General features: G+C 36.4%; 1 pseudogene across 1 annotated transcript in view; it reads left to right on the top strand.

Annotated features, from left to right (window-relative positions):
- Positions 1-8,468, top strand: part of LOC149561324 (putative apyrase 7 pseudogene) — a 47,966-nt pseudogene extending 39,498 nt beyond the window's left edge. Inside the window, exon 2 of the transcript XR_016363797.1 lies at positions 6,118-8,468. The product of XR_016363797.1 is annotated as a putative apyrase 7 pseudogene (transcript). The remainder of the gene's footprint in view (positions 1-6,117) is intronic.
- Positions 8,469-23,186: the final 14,718 nt, after the last annotated feature.

Here is a 23,186-nt window from a genome sequence, read left to right as displayed (position 1 = left end):
ATGTGATGAGAAGGTATTGGCGGTTACATGTGAGCAGGCGAAGAGAGCGAAATACCCTGATGCAGAAGAAGAAAAGGAGAGGTTACAAAAAGCATGAACAATGCTAGAAAGGTAGATGAAAACAAGAAAATCACAAGTAAAAGACACTGTTGATACTTCAAAAAGGAACTTAGCGGAACAAAACATGATCAGGCAGATAATGCAAACAGAAGTTCCTATTAAATTAAATGACCTCACAATGCCATAGTTGCGAACGGCTATTATGAATATGACACTGCTCCCGAGAGTGATGGAGGAAATAGGAAGGGACGGTAGTGGAATAATGACAACAGAGCCAATGCTACTGGCACTTACGACAAGAAGGCATCCGACAGTAGTTGAGATGGGCATTTCGGGCACTGTATTGATAGACACAATTGTAGACAGAGGGTCAGGTGTGAACGTGTTATCGGAAGATATATGGAAAAAGTTAGGACAACCCATGTTGTGGCCACCTACATTCCAGTTACACATGATAGATCAACATGGGATCAAACCATTGGGAACTTTGATGGCACAATCGGCAACCATTGGAATGCAACCATTTTTACTAGATTTTGTGGTCATTCCACTGAAAAAGAAGAGGGTATGATGCTATCCTTGGATGGGGTCGGTTGGTGCAAGAAAAAGTGAAACATGACTTTAAACGAAATACCCTATCCATGTGATGTAGAGGTTGAAGATTTATAATCGACCTGCACACACAGATGGTAGGTGAGGAGGCAGCATCGTCAGACTCAGAAGGTGGAGGCGTGAGTGACGATGAAAGAAAGAATAGAACCGGACGAAGGAGTATTGAGATTAGGAGGGCCGAATGATGATGACCTAGACTTGGTGAACGGCCTTTTCCATTGGCAGATGGAGAATTACGAGCTCTTTCCAAGCTATAATATTGTAAGGGTCGACAAAGGTGAGAAAGGAGAGCAAAATGAATGTCCGAAGGAATACAGAGAAGTGGAAGAAGGAAAGGCAATTACGGCATGGCATGATAAGCATTTAAAGTTAAATAAATTTCAATCGGGCCAGTTAGTTTTGAAGTATAATGGGCGGAATGAGATCAAGCCACGAAAGTTCAAAGTTAAATAGATCAGGCCATACAAGATACGCGAAGTTGACGATAATGGGGCAATCAAACTATGGATGCTAGACAGAAAGGAAGTAGCAGATGTAGTGAACGGGTCAAAGTTGAAAATTTACCATGAAAGAAATAATGCGCCTCTGCATTCGAACAATTTGGGAAAAATATGAAAATAACAGATAAATAATGTATATATGTTAGATAAGTAAATGTAGATGAAATATAAAGTTGAGTTTAATTTTTCGGGAGTGCAAATAGTAAAGTAATAAAGAACTAGATTAATAAAATAAAGGAGTATAAAAGGATCGTACGACCTTGGAGATCTTTACATTAGCATAGAAAAGGGGCAAAGTGAGAACCGTATGGCCCAGGGAGCATAAGAAAGCAGGTGTATGACATGTACGAGAGAACAAAGCCATCGTACAAACATGTGTAAAGAGAACGCCTAACCGTATGGTTGTATGACAGTAAGGGAGGGGGAAATTAGACATTGTACGATAGGTTGACAATACAGAAAAGCAGTGTACGGTTCGTATAGAGGACATAAACAGGGAAGGCATTGAAAAACAAACACCATGGGGCCACATGTGGAGGAGAATAAAAGGGGTTACGGTCACAGCAAGCTGAAACCGTACGGCCATTAGGGAAGGAACAATTCATTGTACAGCTCACGAGGAGCACTAGGCAGGCAAACCAATAACCATATGGAAGAAAAACTAAGGAAGGCACTTGAACAACAAGGTGGAAGCACTGACGTATGGTTCGTACGAAAAACGAGAGGGATAATTTGATGGATTGTATGACATTGTGAAGAATTGTACAGTAGCAGTAGAAGACCAACTGTATGGCATTATGAAGACTGTACGATAGCAGCAGATGACCAACCGTACAACATTAAGGAGACCGTATAGTAGTAGTAGAACACCAACCATACGACATAGGCATAGTCAGCTATACAACACAGAAGTCTGAGATCACCATACAGACTCACTTGAAGGGAAGTAGATTGCAGTACATTGGTAAACATAGAAGAAGGGTGATAGGAGGTTCTAAAAATGAAAAAAAAAAAACGACGAGAAATCAAAACAGTTGAGAATGGAAAACATATGGTACCGGAGTGTCTATCTGCCAGAGGTGGAGAGAGCACTGGAGTAAGCCTTTTGTGGGGTGTTACACTTTGAGGCACTCGGAGTAGGTGTTGGACGTGAGGCTGTCTTGGTGGATGCATAGAGAGCTCGGGAGGAGCTGATCATCCAGCTGAAGGCAGTAGAGCGACACTTGGCTCAGTGTACCTAGGAGTTGGAAGCAGAGAAGGCGGCACGGGTGGCTATCAAGGTCAGCTTGACTAAGGAGATAGTATTGTGTTAGCAGAGGCTATAGATGCAACGTGTTTTGGAGACCAGTTTGGTGCAGGCACAAGACGAATGTGAAATTGGTGTGATGGAAACAGATCTATCTTGTTATAGTTAGTCAGTTAATGTCTTCCGTTTTGTTCATCTGTCTCGGATATTTTGTAATTGTCGTCTGGAGACGACTTTTCTTTTGGGGGGATGATGTCGATAAAATCTATATTGTAGATGATGGGTAGAATAGTATTCGAACGGGCGCGTGACGGTTGAGTCAACCCTTCGGAAAGGTATATGTACACTGTCCGGAATGGACTTTGTAGGTATTGTAATGATCATTGTATTCAAATTGGAATCATTGAGTGCATATTGCATATATGAATAAAGTATCTGTTCTGTGTTATATCATGCTATACTACATGCGTTAAGTATCTTTTACCCTGTATGGTAAACAATTGCTTTGTGTGTTAATTATTGTATTCAGTTGAAAGAAGTGTACTTGAACTTCTATTATTTAATAAAAGAGATTTTTTTGGCATGGCTGGGTTTTTCCCCTCAAGTTGGAGGGTTTTCCTAGGAAAAATTGTTGTGTCTTTATATGTCCTTTTTGTTCTTCATTTTGTTTATTGTTGTTTAGCTTTATTTCTGGGCTAAACATTAACAATTTGATTTTATAACATGCCCCTATAGGGTTTACAGAAATATGTGAAAATGTTTTGTGCTATGAAGGTTTGTGTGCTATGGAGGTTCGAGCGGTTTTGAAGGACCTCATGAGGGGTGCTGCCTTTAGATCCCCAAAAGGGGCATTGCTTGACTTTGTTGGGATCGTTGCCTCCAGATTTTCGTTAGGGGTGGTCCCCTTGATCCCATGAAGATTGCTGGGCCCAAATTCCTACAAAACATACTCCCCCTTGACCCTGTTGGAGGTGTTATCCCGAGATCTTCATGAGGGGCATTCCCTATTGACCTTGTCGGGGTGTTGCTGCGTACCCCATCAACCTATAAGTCTAAGCAAGTAGTAGGCCATAGATGCTTATCATGATAAAATCTACAAAATACATATTCCTTGTTGCAAATTGCTGCATTATCACTGTCAATGCCACAATCAAGAGTTATCTTGTTTCAGTCCATTGTACTACTGAATACAAGTTGCTATAGTTGGCAAAAGATGCCATTTTCAGAATGCCAAAAAATATTTGTCATGCCCCACACAAACAACTTGGGACAATCCCATCTATAATTACTAGTGTTACCCCAAGTTTCAGGGATGAGGACGTAGGGGATGCGGAATGAGTTCTGGGACAAGAATTTTTTTGCAGTTTGGGGACGGCTATATAAATAAATAGAAAATTTAAAATATATAGGGAAATTCACATATATACATTACGTTCATACAAAAACATGGATAAAGCATGCCATTTAAACATTATAGAACCTAACATAAAACATTTCAACAATCAATCTCATTACTCAATATGCATTCATAATTCAGAATTCATTGTCAATATGCATGGAATATTAATTAATAACATACAAAATTGGAATACACCCAAGAACGTGATTTGGAATTCATTGTCAATAGCAACAAAAACGATAATCCACACAAAATTGAAATACACCTAAGAACATAATTTTGAATTCATTGTCAATAGCAACAAGAACAATAACCCACCTTCCAAATTGAAATACACTGTTATTTAATTCTCAAACTCCACCTCGAGCTCATTGTTAGTGGACTGATATGTATACAAACAGGTCTGCTAGACAGTTTTGATTACAATATAGGTCTGTCACAGCAAGATGCCACCTTGATGCAACCTCCAATATTTACCAAATCTTCCACAAAGGACCCAAAACCAATTCAGCACTGATTTATTGCCACAAAATGGCATAAAGATGCATTTTCTAGGTCTGTAATGCATGTATAGATTTTTCCAACACGTTGCAAACAGTCTGTTATATGATTCTGAGCATGTAGTATGACTGTAATAACATTCTTGATTTCATGATTCTCAATGTTATGCTGCCCAATACTTTTCAGAGGACCCCAAATAGCAGGAATTAACCACCAAACAGTAATAAGCACGTTAGGGTGAACTTGGAAGGAGGGGCCCACTTTAAAAGTAAAAAAGAAAGAGTTTAATAGGAGAAAACGGTGTATTCAAGTGCCGATGTTGCCTATCCCATTGGGGACACCCATCTGTCCTTGGGATTTCCAAGGCATCCCCGGCCATCCCCAAGAAGTTTCCTAACATTAACGAGTTTCTGGTATGCACCCTAAAGTTTCCCAAAATTTTTATAAAAAAGGGATGGGTTGGGGCCACTCCTTGGCCGTCCTCCCTCCCTATACTAGAAACATTGATTATTACCCTAGCTAGGGTTTAGCTACAACATAATCATTTATCTTTTTACTTAAGTATTTCTCTTTTTTATTGAGCTTGGCAACAAAACATGCAATTTTGAAGGCTTGAAGAAAACTTAAATAGTAATTCCTTACATGAATATACACACTATTCACTGAGACACAAGAAGATAATTTGGCTAGGTTATCATCTAGGATCTATCTTAAACTTCAGCACATGACTTGCCATGATGTTGGTATGAGTAATGCAGCTCCTAGCCATATACTTATATGTCTAGATTTGATATTTGCCTTTAATGCCATGCATTTCATATTCCATGAGTATTGTATACATTTGGCAATATTACACATCTCAATGTGTTTATTTCCTTCACATCTCAGTGTGTTTATTTCCTTAAGCTACAATTTGTGTGTATACTTATTTAGGCAATGTATACTCGTGTATGTGATTAAAGTAGCTTCTATTTGATGAGGTTATTGTGTCTCTAGGGTTTATTTATTAAAGGGTGCATGAAACAAGTTATAAATCTTCAAAATTGTTGAGTTTGGGTGCTGAGTTCGACTCCAAGTCAAAGATCAGCTTGTGGAGTCCGAGTCTTGTAACACTGTTGAAGAGTATAAATGCATTTTTATCAGTTGGAGAACTCCTTGAATCATGTCTGGGATAGCAATAATTTAATCTGAGTGAGAAAAACTACGTTGCCACCATGAACAGTGGGTTAGGACTTAATAACCATAATATGTTACTGGTTTTCTGGGAAACACCTTGGGGTATTTTTTTCATAGGTCAGATAGTCAATCTGAGTACCTTATCTTTAACCTTGAATTCCCTCCAAATAATAACTTATGTATATGTAGGTGGTTATGTGAGTTTTTTTAAACTTGTGTTGTGTCGTGTATATACCCAAAACATAGCCAGCTTAATTTTTTATATCATACCAACATACCTACACTTCCCGAAACTAAGCTTATAAATAACATTATAACCCTCACATGCGAAGATATTTTGTTGCACTGTCTAGTGTTTTTGCCTCTATCGTATATAGTCTCATCTTCTATTGAGCCACATCAATTAGTGCCCAAGATTTGTAGTCTTAGATGCACCCTGGGGAGGGATCTGGGATAGTTTCATTGTTTAAGGCATTTATATTGATCTATGGTTTATCCCATGTTAATATTTTTCTTGAGAATGATCATCAATGACCATGTAGAATATTTTCAAGACTATAATATCTTAAAAAGAAGCTTATTTGTGGACAAACGTAATTTTTTTGTTTGTTTGCTTATGGCAGGGACTAATGGGATTCAGCTTGTTTCTTGGAGGACCATGCTTTTCATGTAGAATATTGTGATATAATCAAATGCACTGATTTGATACTTTAATATAAGGTGTATATCGTGTTCGAGAGTTATTACATCATTGTTTGTCTTGGAAAGATATGTCAAAAAGTGAGAAGAAACTCTGGAACAAGCTTGAGAAATTTGTAGCGGCACATGCTCTAATTTCCCAACATATATCAACATCTTCACCAATTTCAAGGTTTTCAACATTATCTTCTCTGTCAGCACTTTCAGAATTCCTTGTTTATTCTGCATGGGTCGGCTATGGAAATTCAGTTGGCCTGCATCATGGTTTATTTCCCCAAGACCTTCAAAATCATCTACAAACAATACCAGTGAAATTGATTTAGTATTAGGAACTGAATCAGATTTCTTTCAATCAAAACCTTCATATGTGAATGTGGATAGGAAAAAGGTTTTCAAAGAAAAGGCTTCCTTTTCAACTGTATCTCTATTTGGAGGATGGATAAAACTGGGTTCATGGTTTTTACTTCTGTTACTATTTTTATGTTTTCTTTATTTGAGATCTGGATGGAAAAGAGACTTTTCGATTCTGGAATTGTCACACTTCTCAGTAATTTTTGACTGTGGAAGCACTGGCACTCGAGTTCATGTGTATGAATGGTCAAATGATAAGGATGAGGCTCAAGGAAGTTTTCCAATGCTGCTACATTCAAGATCTGAAGAACCTGGTGAGAATTCTGCCCAGCTAAATGAATATCCTATGATGCAAACTGAACCTGGGCTTGACAAATATCTACACAATGAATCTGGTTTGAGAGCTTCTATAGAGCCTCTTCTACACTGGGCACAAGAAGTAGTACCCTCTTATGCGCACAGTAGGACTCGTGTTTTCCTTCTGGCCACAGCAGGGCTCCGCAGGCTTCCAGTATCTGATGTAAAATGGATTTTGGATAAGTTATGGACCATACTATTGACATCCCCTTTCAGGTGTCAAAGGAGCTGGACAAGGGTAATTAGTGGGGTAGAAGAGGCTTATTATGGCTGGGTGGCTCTGAATTATGAGATGAATAGATTGCAAAATCTCCCCAGTCAGGCAACTTTTGGTGCAATTGACTTGGGGGGTTCCTCTGTAGAAGTCACTTTTGAATCTGGGAGGGAGAACCAAGGTGATAATGCAATGAAGGTTAATATTGGTTTAAGGGAGCACCAACTTTATGCATACTCTATTCCAGGTTATGGTCTGAATGATGCGTTTGAGAAGTCAGTCATGCTCTTATACAGGAGATTTTTAGAGAACAGCACAAACCTTTATTCTGCTAATTATCAATTGCAGCTCAGACATCCTTGTTTGCATGCTGGCTATAGGCAATCATTTTACTGTTCCAAATGCTATCCTCCACATCCAGATGGAAGTTCCCCTAGTGGTAAAAGAAGCACAGGAAATGAGTTCATTGTACCAGTGATTGAATTGGTGGGCAATCCCAACTGGGTGGAATGCCAAACACTTGCAAAGTCCACAATTAATGCTTCTTTATGGTCAGATTCAGCTATAGCTATGAACTGTGATCTTTATCCTTGTGCTCTTGACAAGCATCAGCCACAACCTCATGGGAGATTCTTCTTACTGTCAGGTTTCTTTTTTGTCTACAGATTTTTCAATCTCACTTCTACTGCTACCTATGAAGAAATATTAGAGAAAGGGCAACATCACTGTTTAAAAACATGGCAAGATGCTTCAAGAAGTGCAGTTCGACAGCCATTCATTGAGCAGCGCTGTTTTCATGCACCTTACATGGTAGCACTTCTCAGGGATGGTTTGCATATAAGAGATACCCAAATAACTGTTGGATCTGGCAGCCTCACTTGGACTTTGGGTGCCGCATTACTTGAAGCTGCAAACTTATTTCCAAGAAATGAGGCATTGGAAGGCCGACACCAACCCATGCCTGATAATTTAAGTATTGGTTATTTCAAACTAGATAAAGATACTCGTATAATATCAATCCTAATACTTCTAACACTAGGGTTGTTTGTTGTCATGGCTAGAAAAGTTCAAAATTTTAAACTGTGAATTTGGTCTACACATGATCTGTTTCCTTTTGAGCCAAATACTGCAACAGCAGTGGTGCCCTGAAGCTTTCATTATTTTATGTTTACCGGACACTATCCTATCAGTAATCTGTGGCAACTGTGTAGGGCTTCCCAGAATAATTTTTAATACTAACAGTTAGAATGCAAGAATCAAGACCGAGGTGATTGCTATAGCAAACTGGTATATCTTAAGAAGACATTTTACTCTCTTCTGTCTTCAGTTTAATTGATTTTATTATTAGGCCCATGATGCGTGTGAATTCCTGTAATTGATTAAGATTTTTATCCTATATGGTGATGGCAACATTGCATTTGTAGTTGTAGACTTTCCAAGGCCAGTGGTTTTTAAGCTACGTTGCTTGCTTATTAAGACTGTCATATCACGATAGATGCAGGCTTAAAATACTTGTCTCTGATTCTAAGTTTTGCTTGGAATCCTTAGAAAAAGGTTTGACTTCCAGATTTTTCAGTGATCGATGTTTTATTTTCACTATAACTTCATACTCATTATATCATCTCGTGTAAGTTTTTATCTAAATTCTATTATCTTGCTTTTCATATGAAGTTTCTTTTTCGCTTATATGTAAATTCTATCTTCCTTAAAACATGTAGACTCCACATGCATTTCAGTATGAACTGAGGACACGATAATATCATGGCAGATATGAACTGAAATTTGTAATCGCTTTAAAAGAAAATCTTGAAGGGTTTTGTACATTCAGCAGGAAATCTATTGCGTAGTCCAACTCATGAACTTTTTAAAATGAGAATTTAGGAAAAAGTGTTCGTAAACTGGAAATTTTAACCAAGATTTAAATGGAGTTTTGAGAAGGAATTTCTCTTTTTAAGATTTGGAGATTTAATTAAAAGAATTAGTTTAAGATGTGTGGGTTAGGCATCTCACTTCTAAGAGTAGACTTAGCAGTCCAAATTCTTAAGTCAATTCTCAGGCTAGATAAATCAAAAAAAGTAGACATAGAAGTTCTCACTCTATATATATCACTCCTAAAATAAATTATGTATTCAGATATCCGTGAAATTAAATCTTTAATTAAAATTTCAAATTGAACATTCAAATTGTCGAATTTATAGAATGACAAAAGCTAATTAACATAATCAGATTTCCACAATCCATTAATAATGTGAGCAATGTTTCTGGATTAGATTGTGTGAGTTTTTTTAGCATCAACGTTTCGGATCATACTACATGATCCATCATCATGATCTCATCCTGCTGATGGATCATGTAGTATGATCCGAAACGTTGATGCTAAAAAAACTCACACAATCTAATCCAGAAACATTGCTCACATGACAAAAGCTCCAAAATACAAGTGGTCCAAAGATAGCTGCTCATTGTTAACTACCTCAACTCTTGGATTGTCTCGATGAAAGTTGAGAAGACATTGTTTTTTTCTTTTCTTTCAATTGCTCCGATCCATTCTCTCCTATTTGAACTCCAAACATTATTAGATAAATGCAATTTTAAATTAATAAAGACATAATACTAGCCAAGCCCCAACTTGGACAAGCCCACATATCACTCATTTGTCCATTCTAAGTCATTATCTTATTTTAGGCATATATGATTGTGTTCTCAACACCTTACCTTATGTTACTGTTAGTGAACCCATCACCCCTTTTAAAAAGATATTAAATAATTGTTTTCCTAACACACCTTACCTCCTTGTAAATACATTATAAGTGATATTAGGAATAAATATTATGAAATATTTTCCCAATGTACTTCAAGTGCCGAGAACACTTTACAAATATATTGAATCCATGCCATAAAAATATAGCAACTTAATCTTAACAAGTTTTAAAGAATGTGTCTAATGTTTGGAATGAAAGTAACATGCACATGAGGAGGATTTGCACTAAGAAAAAGCAAATAAGAATGACTCTGAATTAAATTAGGTGGGTTGGCCAGCTTACTCCAAAGCACCCTTCAAATTGACTTTTGTTTAAACCTTAAATAAATAAACTTAATACTTGTTGACCTGTCCCTATTAGATAAATGTTGAGTCAGCCCTAGCCTTAATACTTGTTGGCCTGTCCCTAGACGACCTAAATAAATTAGATAATTGTGGAGTCAGCCCTAGTCATTGTAATAGGTTCAAAATCTCTCTCTCTCTCTCTACTGTTTGGGTTGACTTGGTCGACCTAACTTTGGAGGGCACCGACAACCATCATGCCCATACCATCTCATACCATGCTCTCCATCTGTGTATGTTAGACTATTAATATGCCATGATTGCCATGATTTCTTACTTCATGCTTCACAAGTATAATGTGTCAACTTTTAGTTATTTTGAAAATATTTATTTTATAAATTATTTGAGTATGTTTATGTCTCTTATTAATATATTTTTCTATAGGTAATATTATTTTTTCAAACTTAAATAATTAGTTTTATATTATTTAACTTTATTATAATTATAATTTTAATATGATTTATAATACATATAACATTAGCAATAAGTTAGTCTATTATCTTTCCCTCTTCAAGATTCCTTTGTCATTTAGATAAGATATAAGATCAAATTAAAAATATATCTTTTGGTCCACCATAGAGGAAAAATAAGGACAGCTATTGTAAGTTGGGACAAATCTAGCCAAAAATGAAAGGAGGTCTTGGCTTTAGAAAATTGAGAAATTTTAAAACAAAGCTCTCATGGGAAAGCTGAGTTGGTATATGATAAATTGCTCTAAAGGTTGGGTTAATATCATAGAGCTAAATACTTAGAGAATGAGAATATCAACAAATGCCTTTTTTCCTCTAATCTCTTAGATAGGTCAAATCTTTGGAGAAACTTGCTAAAGAACAAGAACGCTATAAAACATAGGGCTAGAAAACTAATTGGAAATGAAGAAAAACTTTATTCTGGGAGGAAGAACAATCACACAATGGAAGGACTTCAAAAGACAAATCAATGAAAACTATCTAATTGAAAAAGGAAGACATCAAGTATGGGATAAAGATGTTTCAACACTGTTAGAAAAAATTGGGGATTCTACCTTCTCCAAAGATAGAGAGGATAGGTAGATGAAAATAATCCTTCAGGGATATATACTCTAAGATCAGACTTGATCCTCTTCAAAATTGGACCCAAATCTCAATTAAGTGGAAAGAGGTCTGCAAGCCTAAATTGACTCTTAAGGTCAATTGCTTCTTGTTGGCTTTGCATGCATTATATCATTTTAACTCTAGATAATCTAAACAAAAGAGGATTTTATTTTGTGAATTGGTGTAATCCCTTCAAAGTGAGTGAAGAAAGCTCAATTTGTTGTTGCATTGTTCCTTTGTTAGGGATGTTCAGTCATCTATATGTTCTATCCTCATGATAGATTGTGCGATGCCTAATAATCTAAAACAAATAATGGAAGCTTGGATGTTTTGTTCCTTTATTCATCCAGTTTAAAGGAGCTTTGGATACAAGTCCCCACTTTTGTAGCAAGAGAAATATGGAAGGAGATGAATTATAGAATATTTAGAGACCAAGAAAAAAATAACAAAGATATTTTCTAGATAATTACAATATCCCCCTCTAGAATTGAGATTTGACATTAACATTACAAATAGATGAAACCCTATTCAAAATAATAGAGTAATGGACTAAATGATTATTTTAGTAATAAATTATTTACTAAATAAAATCTAAACATTTCATTATAGAACATATTAAGTATCTAAACTAAATAGTTTACTAAATACTTATCATTCAAATAAGTAATTATGAATGAAGTAAAATAATTACACGAATCTATATAGAATTAAATAATATAAATATATTTAACAACAATCTTATAAATAATTGAAGAAACCTATCTCACGTCAGCATGGCATAGACCATCACAAACCTTGATTGGCTGAATTATATATTTAATTTGGTTACCCGAGGATAGGAAGGCATTAGGGAGAAGAAAAGAAATAGAACGCAGACATATCAGAGAGTAGTAAGGTTCATCACAAGCTTGATAGACATGTTAGCACCAAGTTCGAGGATTCATATTTATGCGCGAACCCACCATTGCACAAACATATCACGAGAAAAGAGAAGGAAAGAATAATAAAGGAGTGATTTAGACCATAAGGAGCCCTTTGTAGCTCTAAAGAAAGATGTAGCTATGTTCTCACATCAAGGGGGATGTTCTCCTTGTTGGTGACTTCAATGTTAGCACAACAAACTACCAAGCTAGCGTATCTAGCTACAATGCTAACACCAATCTAATTTGGCTCACAGAAGAGAGTAAACATCGGTGGGAAAGAATATCAGGCAATGCTAGCGGATACAATCATTTCAGAGAGGAATTGATTTCCTTATATGGCACTTTTGAATTAATAATTTGCAATGGAGTAGCTAGATGGTCAAAATTGGGCATTTTCAGTTGTAACACCTACAACGACACTAGCATGGTGGATTATGTTATTTGTTCGCATAAGTTATATGATAGTATCAAGGAAGTGGCGATTGAGGAACATATATGGGATCTTAATTCAGATCATAGACTGCTACACATTACTTTTTAGTGGGCAAGAGCGGGCTAGTCAGAGACATAAAGTCTTTGTTCTTTTTAGACACCTTCACAAGGCAAAATTTTGCTGACTCAAGAAAACAGGGACATCCTTGAGAATGCGCTTGAGAGATTATATATGGCAGAGGATAGACATGTACATGATATCAACATCCAATTTTTATCCAAGATCATTCATATGGCTCTCTAAGTGCAAAAGATCAAAGCAAAGAAAATCTGGAACCAACTCTTTTCCAACAAATGCCTAGTTTGATCAGGAATGCAAAGTGGCTAAGAAAAAGCTAAGAGAGTCCAATAAAACTAGCCTTGACATTAAAGTTTACAAGAATACCCTAGAGAAGAAAAAAATTGACTTTATGGTCACAAGGAGAGAAGAGTTAATCTTTCTTAGCAAAAATAATCCCAAACTTTTTTGGAGAACTTTAGCCAAGTAACAAAGAAACTGAAAATAATATCACAACCACTCAATGGTTTGAGTATGCCAAACAACTTTACGAGAAGGATGATGGTGTGGGTTCATCACCTTTAGTCAACAATAACATACCTTTTTACTATACAAGAGGTCGACAGGGGTATTAAAAAGTTAGGTATCGGTAAGGCAAAAGACATGGAGGAGCTTTAAGCAGAGTATCTCAAGTGGTACATGAAAACTTTTTCACCTCTCATTACAAGAATTTTCAACAATATCTTCCAACACGGGTTTCCTAGTGAGTGGACGATTAGCCTCACTATACCTCTATACAAGAGTAGTGAGGTTAATAAACCCTCTAATGACAAGATCATAATGATCAACCCTCTAGTTGTAAAGCTTTTTGGCAACATGATAGAAAAAAAAAGCAAATGGGCCAAAGAGAATCATAAACATGCATGTGGTTAAGCGGGTTTTAGGCCAAAACACTCGACTATGGATCATAGCATCACCTTGAGGCACATTATTGAAAAAGCATGGGAGAGAAAATATGAGGGTTTTTGTTGCTTTGTTGACTTTTAAAAAGCTTTTGACAATGTCCCTAGGGACAAGCTTTGGGTCAGGATGGGAGAATTGGGTATTCCTACAAATCTTAGAGTCGTTGTTCATAGGATGTATGAAGAAGTGAGAGCTAAAAATAGAACTTTAGAAAGCATCTTAGAGTGTTGTAGGAGTGATGTTGGGGTCAAGGAGGGTTGCCTACTTTCATCAACTCTGCTCGACATATACATTGACAAACTTGAAGAATGGTTAGACATGCAAAATGGTGAGGGTATCCAATTTGTGATTCAATTGCTCTTGTATGCAGATGATCTCATTTTGGTTGCTAAATCTACATGTGATTTGCAAGAACATTTACTATCGCTCGAGTGTTTTTGCAAAATGGTTGATATGAAAGTTAATATCAGTAACTAAAGTTATGATCTTTTTAAAAAGAAAAAAAACATCAACATAAATTCTATTTTGGGAGTAGCGTTCTTGAGGAGGTAGCAAAATATAAATACCTTAAGATTGACCTCAACAAAAATCTAAGCTGGGATTACTATAGAAAGAAAAGAGTTTTGGGAGGTTGGAAGACACTTTATGCTTTGCAAAATAGGTGTCATGATGCTGAGTTTTGGGATTGGAAATCCAAGCAAACTTTTTTTGGGCTTCTTGTGCTACTAGTGGTTCTTTATTGTTGTGAAGTATGGGCCAGTAGCATTTCAAACTTAAAATGGAGACAAATCAAGATGATACAAAAGTGTTGGATTATCAACAAGTTTAAAATCAAATGCATGATCCCCTATGATATCATGCTCTGTGAAGTGGGAGTTATATCTATTGAGGCTCATGCTATGGCCCACCTCATTAGCTATCTTAAAAAAATTGAAAAGATGGAGGCAACTAGATGACCTAAAATGGTCTTTGAGGATACTTTGTGTAAATGCAAAAGAACCTGAATGTAGCAAAACATCAAGTGGATGAGAAAATGGGATATCCATTTCAACACGTGTCCCACAAGCAATAAATAAATACAAATATTTGTTGTGAAGAAATCTCATTAGAGAAACTGGGTAAAGGGGCTTGGTAGGAAAAATGACTTACTACATCAACGAGTTCAACCCCACATATGATCAATGCCAAAAGGAGTATGTAGAGGCCAACATACCTTGGAGAGCTAAGACACTCATTGCAGAACTAAGGACCAACTCCCATCAAATTTGATGCAAGACTGGGCGGTGGAAGAAGACCAAAAGAACATTAGGAAGAGAGAATGTGTTTGTTTTGCAATTCTAGGAAGGTGGAAACCAAACAACACTTCATTTTGGAATGTGAGGCATACAGGGACAACATGGTCAAATTTGTGGATATCTTATCTGACAAGTCATGTTACAACCTATTCAACAAAGAGAACATTGAGAAGTTTAGTGGTCTCATCATTAGCCTTCACAAAAAGCAAGCAAAATTAACAAAGTCCGTGCAGTGGGAATACTATCCCATAGGCTGTTTCTCAGCCTTATGGATGATAAAATCTCACCTATCTATCTAAAGAGAAAGAAATAATAATAAAGAGAGGACCAAAGAAATTTCCAAGCAATCCACATCACCAATTGATCAGGTGGGTAACATTAAGAACTAAGTAACATAGAACTCTTGTCAAAAATTTAAGTGTCACGTGAATGATCAACGGAAAAAGCCTAGTCAACAATGTCCAAATGATATTCAGAATTGAACAGTGACCACCAAATTACAATTTCCACAGTTCATGTTTTGGGAGTTGTATAGTAATCAGATCGCAGACAAAGGTTAGAGCATCGTGAGTAAAACATTAAGAAGAATCAAAGAAGCCAATCAGAGCATCACATATTGATGCAGAGCATACAACAGAAGGGTGAATGAGTCCAATCTAATATCACAATCAAATACCTCCATCAAAAAATCAAACATAATTCATTGTATAATAGAAATTCATAGTCTTCTGATATCTCAATGATGAGAATATCAACAATGTCAAATTACTAATCCAACTCACCAACAACCAGTTTGCATTCACATAATAAATCATGAATTTTAGAATAGGGAATTACAAATGGAAAGTGAAGAATTGAGTATATGGAATGGAAAATTCAATTGCTCTTTTATCATTTGTTTCCATCACATTATTTCTTCCTCTACCGATTCTCCACTCTTCTTCTATGCTATTCTACTCTCCTCTCCATTCTCCATTATATTGTGTTAGTGTAGTTTTTTATTTTTTCTATTTTGCTAGGTTTTTCCTACACTTTTAATAATCTCGCTTAGGTTAATAAAGCATGTCTTATTAGGTGAATGGTTGTGAGGTGTCACCTTCCTACATGTGAGCATCCATTAGCTATCTTGGGAAGATACTTTGCTATCTTTAGTCTGATAGATGGTTGCTCCTCATTGGTTGGTGTTGCCACCTCCTCCCTCTTCCTAGCCTATATAAGCATGCTACCTGGCTTGTATTTGCATCTCTTGTTTTTGCATCTTCTTAATGCTATTTTGCTTCTAACATTTGCATTACTCTCTTGGAGACTAACTTTATGATGCTATTTTGATTTTGTATCATTTGCATTCATAGTTTAGATATTTATTCTTTGCACTAGTTTTCTGGGTTATTAATCTTATCAGATTCTAACATGGTATCAGAGCTTTTCTATGTGCAAGAGTAGATTTTAGTTTCCTTATTTGAGAGATTCGGCCGGGGGGGGGGGGGGGCGGGGGGGGGGGGGGGGGGCAAATAAAATTTATTGTAGTTTTTTGAAAAAGAAAGTATACTCTTCTCTTGCATCTTTGGATGATCCTGAGAATTGGAATTTTTTTGACAAAAACGATTTTTCTTTGGGGTTTCAATCTCAAATTTGACAACCAACTTGCATATTTGGAGTTTTCAATCAGTTTTGCAGGTTCCAGCATGCCATTGATGGACTTAGGAAGCTGATCCAGCATTTGCATGTCATATTTTGGTTGCTGGGGTCTTTTTTGATTTTTGGAGCCATTTTTTACTGTTAAAGGCGTCTGATTTACACTACAGCAACATCTTCTGTACATCAACAAGAAAAACGCTTTCTAAATTTTGTTCGTAGCCCCGAAAAACCATTTGGGTATCTTTTAGATTTTGCATGCAAGCTGTATATTTTGCAGAATCGAGCATGCAAAGCTACAGCCATACCCCTCTCCATTGGCAGTCGTAGATTTGAACGCAGTTTTCAAATGTCTCATTCTTGCTCATACGGACTCCGATTTCGATGATTCTTGTTATGAAATTGGCTATTTTTTTGTGCTCTATCCACTAGTGGAGTTGTTTTTTGATTTTCATGCATGAATTCTTCAGAAATTGCAGATTCTCAACCATGACTGTGCACAGTTCTCGTTTTGAAAACTTCAGAGGATCATAACTTTCTCATACGACCTCGTATCAAGGTGATTCTTTTTTTGAAAGTGCATGATTTTTCGAGTAGATCACAGTGGTGCTATTTTTTTCTTGATTATTGTGCCCAAGTTTTACTTTTAGCATATGCTCTTCATGAGGGTTTGTAATGCATTGAAATCAAGACCACTAAGTATTTCTTTCTAGTGGTAGTTGTAAACACACTAAAATAAAGTGCCAAATCATATTTCTTTGGGGGGGTTCTTTGATTGAGTAAAAAGTGGGGGGCATTGTTGTGGCTGGGTTCTCTTCTTTTTAGCATTTCTTCTCTGCATTTCTTCATCATGGATCAAACAAATATGCCCATCCTAACTCCATACAATTACTTTGAGTGGAAATCACGCATGACAATTCACTTAAGGAAAGCTGGATTAAATAGGATAACTATGGGACTTGAAACTGAACCTGCTAAAGATGAAGATAAGCCTAAGTGGTTTAACAAATGTGATGAGGCATTTGGAACATTGTGTTTGTCTGTTTCTTCTGACTTGCTATTTCACATTGAGTCTTTGAATACACCAAATGAAGTATGGATAAAGCTAGAAACACTATTTGGCACACAAGATTCAATGAGGGGTCATATGTTGGAAAATGAATTAATTAGTTTGAGTCCAGGCAATTTCAACACAATCCAAGATTTCTTCACCAAATTAAAATCACTAAGGCTACAGTTAAAACAGTGTGGAATTGAAAAGAAAGATGAACAACTGATTCTTAGTATTCTCTCTAAGCTAAGTTTAGAATATTCTGTGTTTGTCTCTACCTTCTATGCTACTAAGGGTGCACTTGGTACTCAATTCACCATGCCATCTTTAGATGATTTTGCTATCAATCTCACTCGAGAACAGGACAAGATAATCCATATGAGCACTCTTAAGTCCTCTAAGTCACATGCCTTGGCTGCCAACCAAGGCACAAAAGAACAAGAAGGACAAAGTAGTAACAACAATGGTAAGGATAAGAAACTAAAGAATAGCGAGGAGAAGAAGGATCAGATATCGATTTCTTCAAAAGCAACTATTGATACACCATCTTCCAAGGGCGATAAGCCTAAGAAAGAAAAGGTCAAATGTGCCTATTGTGAAAGACCTGGTCATGATGAACATAAATGTTTGCAGAAACAACTTGATCACTTGACATACATTCTTGAGAAGAATAATATCAGTGTTCCTGAGTCTATCAAACAAAGTTCTAATGAAGGGTCTAACAAGGAAAAAGAAAATAGCAAGGGGAAAGGAAAGGGCAAGGCCCTTTTTGCAGTTGCTTCCTCACCATCCACTTGGGTTTTTGATTTGAGTGCTTCACACCACATGGCTTCATCTAAGGAAGAACTTGCATCCTTGGAGCCGTGTACTATGCCTTCTATTTTGATGGGTGATAACACTCTTGTTGAGGTGTGTGGGAGAGGGTCTATTGATGTGGGGGATGACACATTCCATGATGTTCCTTGTTTACCCTCATTGTCAACTAATCTCCTATCGGTACATTAGATCACTCACACAGGTTTAGGCAAGCGGGTTGAGTTTACTCCTGATTCAGTGGAGATACATGAGTTGCATAATGATTCTATAGTTGTAGTTGGGAGAGCAAATCATCAGTCACGACTCTATATGTTTTCTCACTTTGTTCCTGATCCTCCTTTGACTGTTTCACTCACTCACTCTAATGACGTGAGCAGATTATGGCATGAGTGGTTTGGCCATCTTAACTTCTACTACTTGCATCAGCTTAACTAGCAGAGCATGGTCACAGGGCTGCCTTCTACTTTGACATTGGAGTCACTTGGAATACATGATAGATCTTCTAATGGGTCAGATTCACTTGAGCAGTCTTCTACCTCCACTTATGATGTAGAGAGTGATTCAGAGGACTCACCTCCTTCCTCTCCTAGTCATCATTTATAGGTTGATGATTCTCCTCTAGATTCTCCATCTTTTGGTCCACTATGGGCTAGACAGACCTTGTAGTTTGCAGGTGATTGGGTTGGGGATCCATCAGACACCAAGCAAACTCGTTCACAATTCCAGGATGCTCTACATATCTTCATTGCTACCGTCTCAAATCCACAGTCCTTTCATGAGGCTTCTGGTATTTCTGAGTGGGATACAACTATGCAGGAAGAGTATAGTTCCTTGATGAGGAACCACACTTGGGATCTTGTCCCTTTTCCTAAGAGAAGAAAACTTGTTCGATGTAAGTGGATCTACCGGACAAAATTTGCAAGCTTTGCTGGAGGTGCGGGATGCTTCATCTTTTGGGGGGGCCTCTTCCTCTCACTTGGAGTCCTAATTTTCTTTGGGGAGTCTCTTTTCTCTCTCTTTTGGGGGAATTTTATGTACATGGGTACCTCATCAGGCTTGACTTGCTGGGACCCATTTCTACATCCACCTAAGCTTCGCTTATGGGGGGGGGGGTGTTAGTGTAGTTTTTTATTTTTTCTATTTTGCTAGGTTTTTCCTACACTTTTAATAATCTCGCTTAGGTTAATAAAGCATGTCTTATTAGGTGAATGGTTGTGAGGTGTCACCTTCCTACATGTGAGCATCCATTAGCTATCTTGGGAAGATACTTTGCTATCTTTAGTCTGATAGATGGTTGCTCCTCATTGGTTGGTGTTGCCACCTCCTCCCTCTTCCTAGCCTATATAAGCATGCTACCTGGCTTGTATTTGCATCTCTTATTTTTGCATCTTCTTAATGCTATTTTGCTTCCAGCATTTGCATTACTCTCTTGGAGACTAACTTTATGATGCTATTTTGATTTTGTATCATTTGCATTCATAGTTTAGATATTTATTCTTTGCACTAGTTTTTTGGGTTATTAATCTTATCAGATTCTAACACATTGTAGAGATAAAAAGACTTCTCCTCAAAACTACCTGACAACTAACTCTCATAACTTGTTTCTAACTTCCCTTACTTTAACCAACTCAACATGACCAATTACATCCATCTTTGTAAAAACATTTATAAATAAACATTTATCAAGCATGTGTTATCTCTAGTCTATGAAATGTCTAGAATCTTGTGATGCCCTTGCATTATACTCCCGAGGACAGAAAAATTCAAATCCCGTTGAAATGTTGTGATCTTCTTCTGAGTTCTCCAATTGTATATAGGTAATGTTGTCACCATAAGAAAGACTGAATTGATGTGGTTCCCCACAACATGTTGATTCCAAACTTTATAAGGAATACCCTTCATGGTATCTTTGTTGAATCTTGGAACAAATACATTTGATAGCCTCATATCACCCGCACAAAAATACCAACTCATCATACCAATTTGATCCATAATCTGATTGTCTTCTTGTTTGTATATCCCTAGAGCATCACAGTGATCATCAAATACTTCATCCATTACATCAATAGTCTTCTCCTCAGCAAGCATCTCTTGTACTATGTTCTTGTCTTCTTGATCATTTGTATCAACATTTCCATCATCACGGCAAATCATTCCTTCAAGCATACCTGCCACCAACTCTCCTTCATCTGCAAGAACCTTTTCCTTGCAAGGTTCAACAACAACCTCCTATTGTTCACTCTCACTCTCTATACCAGCATCATATATTAGATTTCATGTCCTACCAAGCACTAAATTCAATCACATTTTTAGGTATGAATATCTCGTTATTACTAAGAACACATGATATGTAAATAGCTCATTTAAGAGAGGGAATATTATATTCTATGGATATTTTATTAAAGAAGATTATTTACAAGGACAACTTAATGCTTAATTAAGGAAGATTATTTATAAGGAAGGCTTGAATATTATATTTGGGGAAGATAGTTGATAAGGAAGGTATAAATATTATATTTAAAGACCTTATGACGTACTGTTCATAAGGCATGACTATTTATTTTTTTGATAACCTTTACTTATATCTAAAGTAAATGTATAAATTAGGTATACTAAGAAAATGATTAATTGTCAAGATCAAGAGAGTCCTTTAGGGAAGAGAGTGATCTCAATAACTTAAGGTCAAGAGAGTCCCATTAGGAAGAGAGTGATTTTAATATGGTTTTATGGCTGGAATATTTCATAGATGTTAACGTATGCATATGTGAGCCCTGGATAGAGAATATCTCTTCCAAGAAGTACCTTAAAAGGAGCACTTCATAGTGTAATACCCCAAAATTGGCACATTTCCATGCTAAACCAATTCTAGTCTATTTGATCAATCCTAAGTCCTATTTTACTAGGCAATTCTGATTTTGATAATCTCTACTTGACCTAAGTGTCAAATACAAATTATCATTAATCTGTATTAATCACTTACTTTAATTAATTCCTGAATATTCATTGAATTGGCTAAATTAACCTTTTAATTATAAATCCTAATACTTAAATTAAATTAAATTCACCCCTGTAGCTAATATACATGAGAAATTAAATATATTTGATTTAATTAAATATTCTCATTCTAATTGTTGAATTTAATTATTCAATTTAGAATACTCAATTATGAGGTCATATTTAATTTCACTCAATTATGAGGTCATATTTAATTTCCTTAAATCAAATATCTTCTCTTCAGTTTAGAAATGGAAACTTTGGGTGAACTAAAATTAGAAAAGGAATTAAATCAGTTAACTCCTTATTCCACTCAAATTTAAATTAGTTAACTCCTTATTCCACTCAAATTTAAATCAGTTAACTTCTTTTTGAACTCAAAAGCAATTAGTTAACTCCCTTTTCATAAGGAAGTTTCCATTATGATTGAGTCTTCTCTTCAACCTTGATCATCCATTTTGATTAATCTTGATCTTTGATCGCCTCTTGGATTCTATTTAAGAAGCTCTCCATTCCTCGTTACAAAGGTTTCAAGTTGAAAGTATCGAACTTATTTTGGAATATCTACTCATTTGCTCTTGCATTCTTAGCTTAATTTCTTACATTGCAATCTCATAGTAGCTTAAAATGCATTCATTTAGCATAATATGTTTCCTTTATTCCTTAGCTTAATAATGCATTTCATATAGATTAATCTTACATATCTCATATAGCTTAAAATCCTTCGTTCTAGAGGTTTGGTTGCTCGCTTCTCATTCTGAGAGCAAAGACAAAATCCTTCTAGTTAGAAGGCAATAGGTCGAATTGTTGGATTACTCATATTCATTCTAGAATGATCTTTCAGATAATGACCGCATTGAAGTGTGTGTGAGGATTTGAGGCCTGCATTTCACATATACATTTTTGGCGCCCACCGTGGGGCCGAGAAATTAATTATTTTGGCCTTATTTTCTCTATTTTTTGCATTTTTAAATTATTCTATCACATTCATCCGTATAGGTTTCCAGATTTTTGTGCGAGAAATCTCACTTTCGTGCAAAGAATTGAAGATTTCTCAGTTTCCTCTAGACTTTCTTGTGCGAAAAAGTGCATAAGCGCACGATTTATTGCACGGTGCACACCATTTATTTATGCGGGTCTGTGCATGATTTCGTGTAAAATTTTGCAACAACATAGTTTTCCAGATTATAGTTTTTAATGATGTTTGACTAATAGTTTTCTCTGAAGTAGTTTCTTTTGGATTTCTATTTTTTTGCAGCATAACTATGGTTTGTAGGACACTTGACGAAGACACCTTTATCTAAACACTTCAAACATATATTGACTGTGTGAATGTAGGATTATTTCAAACCCACTTAAAACATCGTGTCTTATTTTATTTCTTTTTGCACATAGTATAAATAGGGCTTGTGAAATTCGTAAGGCACAAGATAAGGGAATAGGGGTGTATGCTCTTTACTACTTGGAAGTGATGCCCAAGAGTAAATCAAAAACCTAGAAGCCTTTAAAAGATGGTATCCAAGGGAGGCAAGCAAGTTAGTAGTTCTCCCAAACGCAGCCTTTAATGAAGAGATGATGATTTCCTTTTAGGGGATCAGAGTCTTGGAATAGGCTAAGGTGGGATTGATTAAGCTAAGTTTGTGATTAACAGGTCTTGCATGTTTGGGCAAGGTGATGAGGTAGAGGAGTATGCTCTTTCCCCTTGAGGGAAATAAAAAACTTGGACCC

The sequence above is a fragment of the Cupressus sempervirens genome, chromosome 4 (genome assembly GCF_028749045.1).
Source record: "Cupressus sempervirens isolate cs-2001-9-10 chromosome 4, ASM2874904v1, whole genome shotgun sequence".
Classification (NCBI taxonomy): domain Eukaryota; kingdom Viridiplantae; phylum Streptophyta; class Pinopsida; order Cupressales; family Cupressaceae; genus Cupressus; species Cupressus sempervirens.
Note: the sequence above shows the minus strand (reverse complement) of the source record. Positions and strands in the feature narration are given on the sequence as shown.